The following is a 10,078-nucleotide window of genomic DNA, read 5'->3' as shown; positions in this document are numbered from 1 at the left end:
CTCAATGATCTTAAAGGTCTTTTCCAACCTAAATGATTCTGTGATTCTATAGTTCTATTCTATAGACATCCCCTACTCTCCACATGAACCAATTAAATGCAGCATAAACTAGTAAACACCTTCTTTGGCAACGACATCCACTGAAAGTAGTTAATATTCCCATCTGCTGTACTTTCCTTTCTTTTGGCAGCAGGTTTTTGCTTATGTTACACTCCGCTACATAGGAGAGGTGCGGTTCATAGAAGCAGAGTACCAGTTGCTTGCCCCCATTGCTCAGTTTGCCTATTGCCAAAGCAACTGCAGAGGTTTATAAATCCTGTACTGACTGAAAAATGGCGTGAGGTGTGGGAAGTGTAGACAAATAGGCAATAGTGTCCCAGGCTGACATACTGCCAGTTCCAGAACGTGAGCTAGTACACATGCTGACATGTGAAGTTTCATCCTGAGACTACAACCCGTAAGTGTGTGCTTTTGTAGCACAAGTAGGAGTGTCTTTATCAGACTGTCATCCTGCCTCTGGCTTGGTAGGTCCTTCCACTCCTTGTTCCTTTTTTATTTCTTCAGCTTGCTTTCATTCTCCTCTCATGCAGACCATAAAGTCAGGTAGTGTGATGAGGCTTGAAATGTCGGACAATAAAGTAAAAGAGAGAGCATTATAGTTTTCTTGGGTGAAAAAATGGGTGAGTACCTACTCCTTGACACAAAACCACGGTTTACTGGGTTTAGCACTTTTCTGTATGCCTCTATATTTTTATTTCTTAGATCAGTTGCTAGAAACAACAGGTGAAAGCCATGAAAGAGAACAACTCAATACTTTACAGGAAGATCATTCTACACTTCAGTTGAAAATATAAAAAGTTGTCATAAAGTTATCATAATAGGCTTTCCTGTCTGTATGTGTGTGTGGCTATCCTACAGACTTTGTTACCAACATAAAATCCAATTTGTTGTTTTCAGGTTGACTGACCACAGACATAAGTGGCTTGAAATCTTCAGAAACAAAAAGAAAGGTGGCATTTTGAGTGATGGTGATCTCTCTTTGCACACAAAGAAGATTTTTAGAAGCCTGGTGACTGCATGACATATCAGTGAATAGGGGAGTGTGGTAAGGACCTGCAGAGCTTTTCTTACCCACTAACTTCACTGAGAGGCTTGAATGACAAATTTGAAGCTCCCACATTTTGTGGCAGAAAAAAAATAATTAGAAGAACTCTAATAAAATGATAAACTGGGCAGATATTACAGATCCCCCCAACTCCCAAGAACAATAACACACAAGCTGCTCATGAAAGGACAGAAGAAGGAAAATAAGGACTGATGTTTGAAGATTTCACTACAAAGAAGTGTCATCAGTATGCATTTTCAAGGCCATTTATGTCATGCAATCCTAGATATAAGAAATTGATTATAACTGAGCAAAGCCACTGCCCAGATACCTGTCATTTAGAAACAGAAAAAGTTGAGCAGGCTGAAACCAATGCCCAGGGATTAAACACTATGAACATTGACACGTTAGGCAGAACAGCAAAGCTGCAATCCCTGGTTAATGCTTTCACAGCAGATGTATAAATAGATAGTAGAACATGTGTTTGGGCCATTTACTAAAGCAAGAATTTGGGAAAGAAAGCTAAAACACATAACTAGACATATAATTCCCATAATGTTAGTAAACATTGCACATACTATAGCTTGAAATAGCCAGTAATTGTGTGTTTATTTTTTTTCTTCCTGTTTTGCGGCCTTATCATTAGGGAAAACTACTAGCAGTGGGGAAAAGAGCAAAAGGAAAATGTTTATACATAAATATCTTCTGTATGTTCAGTCTTTTGCCTAGGGACTAGAATGTCTGTGCCTTGATTGTTTACTTCTCCCTGTCCAAAGGCCACCCTAAGGCTGACCACTGAACTGACACCCAGAGTTCATATAGGTCATTCACAGCATCGTTTTAAATAAAATTAATCTGAGGCAACCCTGCAGTCTTAACTGAAATCTTTCCTTGGGGAATACACTGGGAAGTCTGTTTAAAATATCTATTTTTCTTGCACGTCAATTAATTAACAGCAAGGTAATTCGTTGTAATAAAAGCACTTGTGAGGTCTGCAGTAAAGTCCCTCAGCAGCAAGAGTTCTTCAGAGGCAAGTAGTGGTTAACATCAAATAGCATCCTTACCCATTTGGTATTACTCTTTAAGACACTTAAATGAGGCAAGACATTTGTGTCCAAATCAGTGCCCAATGCTACAGAAGATTTGAAAGAAATTTGTGACCGTTATTTTCAGAATTCCTGCTAAACTCACACTTCTGGTTATAGTCAGTTTAGATTAATGACAATCCTGTCATAGTGCTGTGGCTGGCTGCATGATGGGAGTGCACATTACACTGATGGAGAAGTTCTTAGCTGACCTGGGTAGACTGCATGAAAAAATAAAGAGTTAAAGATGGGAAAAGGGGTTATGAGTACAAGAATCAATCAGCATATAAAGGGTGAGGTTGAAATTACTGGGTAACAGAAAGCGACAAAGACAATTACAAGGAATTTCAGAAATATCAGTGAAGGATTATCTGTTCTGGAAACCAATTTTAGCTATCCCACCTTCACTCTGTAAAGTCTCATATCTACCCTAACCTCCAACTGAACTTGCCAGCACAGTCTATTGAATGTATTTATGAGAATCCTGATACCTAGACATTAATAAAATCTAGAGAGAATCTTCAGTCCCTTTCATCTTTATCGCTTTGTACCTCTTGATATGTCTAGGCCTACGTAAGCACTACTAACAATTCTCAAGTACTATACCAATGAGTCTCAGTTTTGCTAACATAGCTCCCATCTACACTCGGCCTCTTTGTAGCTACTTAAAAATGCTCTGTGCTGTCTGAAAAAGACAACTTTGATGTAAATTGGGATATCTTTAAACGGACATACAAGCAAATGCAAGTAACTTTGCCCACAATTAGAACTGCTAGACCTGATGATCTGTGACCAAGCACCATACAGCTGTGTTAAGGCAATGATAATCTGAGCTAATGCATTCACCTGGGAGGCTGAGCTTGTTAGTTTGAACACAACACCATCCTAATGTGACTACATGGTTTGGGGCTGGCTCTCAGTATGGGTAGAATGAACCCAAGTTGCCTATATGGAGAGATGTTAATGCACGGTGAGGGGAAAAATAGGTCAGGGGAATTTCAGTGGAGCCACATTCAGTTGAAACATGCTGGTTTGTTTGTTGAGGTTGAATACTTCACACACTTAGGTTGTTTAAGCCAGAATACTATTTTTTAAGAAGAAAAAAAATAGGAAAACATGAATTACTTTGAAAAATCCTGTTCTGACAGTTTTTAAGTGATGTGCTTTTTATTTTATTTTGCAATTAGTTTTTATTTAGATTTTTAAAAATGATATGATGTACCACTGGAGAAAGGATACTAATCAGCAGGCTTGTGTTGAAGGAATGTTTCCTAAAATAACTTTCCTATTTTAAGAATTACAGTTTATAATCCAAATAAGTGATAAGATCTCTATTACTTTTGAGTCTTAAAAAAAGATCTGGCAAATATCTGCTCTGAATTGTTTGGGTACAACTGAACCTGTTTGGAAAAAAAGAGGCTGGAAGAAAAAGTCCAGGGCCTACAACACTTGCACCAAGATGACGGGTTCTCACATATGAGATGCCATGTAGAATGAGATTTTTGATGAGGTACCCTTGAGAGGCAGTAGTTTCTGCATCCCACTAAATTTTGAATTTAGTGTAATAAGGACTGTTCTCTGTAACAGAAGCAAAGTTCTGCTGATCACCCCACGGCAAGTTTTCCCTCTTTGAGTCACAGAAGTTGCTGGCTAATGGCACAATTAACTTGTTGTTCATTTTCTGGGGAAAGGAAAATACAATCTGACACACAGCTCAGGAAAACTGCTGATCCCTGATAAAGGGAACACCTGAGATCTCTTCCTGCCTCACTCTCTCTGTTTCACTGTTACAAGGCAGAAAGTAGCAGAACATTTAGATCATCACAAAACTGATGGAGAAAAATAATCCTTTTTTTTTTTTTTTGTAACCACTTTGAATTATTTTTGATTCAGCTACATATGTGCTGAAGGCAGGACATAAAACCTCTAAATGCACTGCAGAGTTGAATGCCTGTTCTCTTCATATTTCTAACAAGGACATACGTGAAGGTGTAAATTTACATAGTACTGTCCTGCTCTTTTGTCATCACTGGATAATTTTCACTAGCTTAGATTCCTTTAGTTATCTGCACAGTGTGAATAGATTATCTCAAATGGGAGTTAAAGTGAGTGCAAAAAAAGACTAATGTTTGTATTACTCCTGAATTTTACTATGAAGCTTTAATCCCATATGTTCATAATTTTTTTTTTTATCACCTACATCTGTCTAACCACAGATAATTTCTTATGCTAGAGAAGAAACATTAATGGTCCTCTGGTAAGTTAGCCTTTTTTCAAAACCTGGTATAAAAGATAGGAACCTATTTTCATATTTAACTATGTTGTTAATAATTGTCTATGAATTAGAACTGATGAATTTTCTCTTTGAATACATGGATGTTTCTGTTTGGTTTACATATTTGAAAATGAGATCTCTTTCTTCTAAGTGTCTAAGATTTGGATGGAAGTTAGATGGAAGTTTAGACGGGAGTTTCTGAAATGCTAACTTTTGATATATGTTTCTTATCTTTCCTACAAAATGTTATTTTCTCCATGATCACTTTCCAACGAGATGAGTTTTCTTTAACAGCAACATAATAAATGCTAACAAGATTGTCCTCTAAAATCTGAATGGACCTATAACTAAAAGCATTGAATTCTCTCTTGATGTCATTGTATTCTGCTTGCTTTCTTCTAATCATGACTCTTTTCTCCCAGTGTTCCCTGTATAGACTTCAGGCAAGGATAACCTGGGAGCCGAAAGAACTGATAGAATAGATTTGAGTAGAATGGGTGAATGGCTGGAAATTCAGACAGCCTCATTCCAGATGGTTGCCCTGGAGTTAAGACTGTAGCTCCTGACAGAGCAAGGTCCTGGACGAATGTCACAATTTACATGTAGTTTGAATCCAATCTACTCTGAACACACCAGACCTACAATTCATGTATGTAAGATGCACAGCAGATGCTCTGAGAATAAACTGTCCTGACATGTCTGGAGAGCACTGAGCTCATGCAGTGTGTGCTACAGGTGCATGTGCCTGTGTTTTTGCCTTGGTTTTCCCAAAGAGAACAAAAGAGCGAGGAGCGTAGGTGGTTGGGCATGCAGTGCAGGAGTAGTAAGTGGCTGATCAACCCTACAACATCTCGACCAGGGCTGCATCCCTCCCAGCTTTGGTTCCAGCTATCTTACAAGTATGCAAAGGTATCCTTCTTTAACAAAACATTACTGGATGCTGATGTAAGAAAGCATTAAAAAAACCCAAACAAACAAAGAAAAACACAAAACAGGGGATGTGAAACACCTCATATTGCACTGCTTGCACATTTGTTTCTGTTACTGGAAACTAAATGAGGAAGGGGACTGCAGGAAGAGATGGGAGAGTTAAGGCAATTGGCTGTTGATACAGAGAATTCCGTTCTGCCCTGCTGCTGTGAGCAAGTTCCTACCGGCAAGTTGCTTGAATCAAACTTCACAAAGGTAGTCACTAATCGTGTGTTTGGGCATTAGCTATGTGCCCAACTTAACATCTTCCACCTTGATTTACATAATTGCTGAGCATACACAGCAGCAACTAAAGTCACTGAGAGTTGGGCTTTGTAAATGTTCTGTACAGTGAGAAAAGAAATCCTAAATATCTCAAACTGGGTATACCAAGTTAGTGAAAACTTTTGTCTTTATTTTTTTCCCCTGCCTCTATAAAACGGACATATTAATAATCACTTATCTTACAGGACTACTGTGAAGATAACTGAATTCATATTTGTAAAACAGAACTACTGCAATGAGGACTGCTGTAAGAAGCTATGTGGGAACTAATAATTCTGTCTTCAGAACTGAGTTCAAGTATCATGCTGTAAAAATCCCTGTGGGTTACAAGATGAGCAATAAAGGTAAAGCAAAATGCTGAATAACTGTCCATTAATGTAGTACCATTCACACTGCCCACTGAATGAGACAGAGGATCTCTTGAAAATCTGGAAAGACTAGATTTAAACTAAAAATTGTATAATTGAGAAAACAACCAAAGGTTAAACCCAATTTAAACCTGGTATTTTCTATGCTGTAATCACTTGATTTAATAATAGTTCTCCTTTAAGGTGAATGCCCATAAAACTAATAGTGCTGTAGATATTGAAAATGACTGACAGCCAACATATGTTAAGAAAAAGTAATTAGTATGATGTTTTGTGGGAATAAGGCTTGGAGATGCTTTTAATACATATCCAACAGAAGAAGACTTTGTAATGTAATGTTGTAGCTTTGATAAGGCAGGAGGAGAGAAGGATGGAAAATAATATAATTTAAAGAAAAAACAATGGGAACATGTAAGCGAATGCTGGTAACAAGGAATAAATCTCATTTCAGCCTTTCACTTGCTTGGGCTCTTTCCTGTTGAAAAACTGTAAGCTATGCACATAATTAGACATTCGTGCTGCCACAATAAATCACTTTTCTGAACACGCTGATGCACCCTGACACACAAAGCCCGAGCTGGCAGGTCCGCTCTAAATAAGGATCTGCTGAGTAGCTGACATGAACTTCTGATGCATTTCAAAGAGAGACAGTGAGAATCCATTAACAAGCATCCTCTCTGTTTTTCAAAGACTCCCTCAGAGTCTGAATTTTACTGATTTATCAGAACAGTCCTGTGCATATACTGTACATCAGTGGAACTATGTTCATCACAGCATTTTGCTGATGAACTCTGACTCCTCCTAATTTTCTGGTATTTGTTTTTATTTCCTGTAAACAGTTTGCAGCATGCATGAGATGTTTCTATAAATGCAAATGCTTCTTCATGCACACAGACAGCTCTTTGACCAGATGACATTCAAAATAAATAAAATTTTGGTTTTTTGAAAAAAAAAAAGTTTAACAAATCTTTGAAAGCAAAAACTGCAGTTAGAAATGTTGAGCATGACTACTTTCCACTTAGTTACATGAAAATCAGTTCAGGTCTCGCTCTGGAGACAGAGAAGTACTGAAAAGTACATTCATATGGTAAAATAGAGATCTAGGAGAAACTCTTAATGACACCTTAGCAGTTAAAGGTGTTGCTGGTGCCTAGGGTGTCAAATAAGTTAAATGCCTTTATGGGAGAAAAGGACCAAATATAGTCCAGTAGAACAAAGGCAGTGTGCGTCTTTGTGTTCATAGGCCTTTCCTTGATGTTGTGTAGATGAACAAGTGGAAGACTTAATACCTTTGGCAGAGTCACAGCTATATTTGGCTGTGCCAGAAGTGAGATGGGAAGACTGAACACGTTTGCCAGCTTGACATGTCATATCATATAATCCAGTTGTAGCGTTCACTGATACATTAAGCCTATAATCAACCAAGGTGTGCTGGCTGGTGCCAGGCAGGTATGGCTACAGGAGTAATAGGTGAAGGAGGAGGTGATAAAATGCAGTCACTTTAATTTGGAGGCACACCTTGCTATGTGCTGTTCTGTGGAATGACTCCAGATTTGTATGACAAAGTGTAAATTAGACCAGTTATTCTGACAATCCTTACACTACTCCTGTTTAAGGATTACTCTCAGAGAGGATGGTGCATACCTGTTTTTTGATACACTACAGTGCTATTCCATCTCTCTGACCTGGAGACAAAGAACTACTGAACTGTTGTTCTAGCAACATGCTGCACCATAATCCAGACTGTATTTTTTTTGTCCCTGTTTGTCAATGTTCATCATGTTCTGTGTTTCTCAGGATACTCTTTCCCTACAACAACATCCAAACAGGCTTGTAGCTTTATAAATCAGGGTGCATAGGAAACAGGTATTAATGAGCTGATGCAAGAACTAAATAGCAAAAAATTTTGATACGTAGTTTCCAAAAAGGAATAGAAAAGCCCATAAGCATTTTCAGAATGAGATTTCTTCTGATGCCGAACACTATTATTTCAGCTATTACATACCTGGTGATTCAAGTCCCATTACATTTTTATTAATTTTTAATTAACACCTTACCTAGACATCAGACTATATTTTGATCTAGGTTTTGAAATAATTTTCCAGAAAGTGTAGGTTTTCCTTATCAGCTCACACCTGCCTTGAAGGCAGAACAGAGTGGTGCAAGTCATTTAATAAAGAAGAAAACAAAGCTACTAACCCCCTTTTATCTCATAATCTACAGTCAGGTGGTGACTCTCGTCAGTGCTGGCAAGAAGAAATGAGACTGATGGTTGATTGATTGGAGAATGCTTTGGCAATTGGACAGTGTTCTGAGGCAATGTGACAAGCAGCTATCGTCTTAAAAACTTTCTATTACACACACTTCTTGTGGCACAAGCAAAACAAGGTTTGATTTATTTTTGATGGACCTTCACACCAGTTTTAAAACTCATTGCTTGAGAAACATCTGAAGTTATTTTATTGCTTCCATAAAAGCATTAAATTGTTTCAGGTGCAGAATCCCTCCATGTTTTACTGTTAGTAAGAGAAGTCACTTGCTAAAAGGTGTTTTTCTGCTATTTTAACTTCTGACAGACACTCAGATAATCTGTATTTTTCAGTGTCCGGGCAGTAAAAAAACTGAAAATGTACAGGAAACCAGAGGTTATTTTGGCAAATAGCTGCAAAAATTTCCAGGAATCTTCTGGCTTATATTAAGGATCTGTCACAATATACTGTTATTCTGTCTCCAGTAAGATGGCTTCCAATGAGCCATCTGTTAAGCTTTCATTTTTAACCTGATAAAAGTCTAAATTCTCAGCAGATATCAACAGTTCTATGTCAGTTTATTCCAAAAGAATTTTATCTTAGTTTCACTATTGTGAACTGGTGGATTGCTTAACTGTCTGTATGTGAAATCCGTACTCATGTCAAATGATACTTATGTTGTAGAGCCTTGTTGAAACCTTACTTAAGTTTATGAAGAAGATCAGCAAGGAGTGAAAAAAGAGCAGAGAAGAGTAAGGATTGGATGCTGACAGACTGATAGGGAAAGGATGACAGAAAATTCATGTGGATAACCATTAGACACATTTGGAGCAAATAAAGAGGCGTCTTTCTCTAGAGTGTTGTCATGCAGGGAGAAAAAGGATGAGGGGTTTTCATTCCCACTTAAGGCTGGGACTGCACAGTTTAGGAGTGGGGATGCTGGGGAAGCTCCTTTCCCAGTGACAAAGTGGGAGAGAAGCTGGTGGGGACATGGGAATGAACAGACAAATACATTAAGCAGGAGGAGATTATTAGTGGAAGACTGTGGAGCTGAACAGATATAGAAAGCATAGGAGCTAACACTGGAGGAAGGATACAACAGGGCAGGATTGACAAAACTGTGACTCAAAGGTTTTTGGCATAGGAATGGACCTGGGTGGAAACATATTTACAGGGGTAAAGCCAAAAGAATCTTAACTGTTAAGATCACTGGCATCTGGATAGCAGCATGTAGTCCTGAAAATGCATGCTTTGATGCAATCCCCTAATTTGCAAACACACACAAGTTTTTCCATTCCTACATGGGTTCCTGGAATGAATTGGGATATGAAGTAAGACCTGGATTTGTACCCTTTGTACCCTTTGTCAGATAACATAGACATTTTCTGATCTTTTTCACTAGTTGATGGAGGAAATTAAGCATCTCTTAAAAATAGTTCATATCTTAGGTGAACTAAATAACCCTCAGCAGATGCCTTTTTCCACTGACTGCAGAAGGTACCTCACAGCCAGATGGCTTCTGACTTGGCCTCAGTTATTACATACCTAAAGCTAGAAGTGATAAATCCTGGCCTGAATCAGGCTGTGGTTTCCCTCTCGTTTGTGAGAGAAGTTGAAAGAAAGGAATCAACAAAAGAGAAAGGACATAGCCTGGGGGATTAGTTTATTTTCATTCTGTCGTGGTTTAATCTCAGTCGGCAACTAAGCACCACGCAGCCACTCGCTCACTCCCCCCCACCCGG

The sequence above is a fragment of the Aptenodytes forsteri genome, unplaced genomic scaffold, assembly GCF_000699145.1.
Source record: "Aptenodytes forsteri isolate BGI_AS27 unplaced genomic scaffold, ASM69914v1 Scaffold4, whole genome shotgun sequence".
Classification (NCBI taxonomy): Eukaryota; Metazoa; Chordata; class Aves; order Sphenisciformes; family Spheniscidae; genus Aptenodytes; species Aptenodytes forsteri.
The sequence above is the reverse complement of the archived record's forward strand: the minus strand, read 5'-3'. Positions refer to the sequence as shown.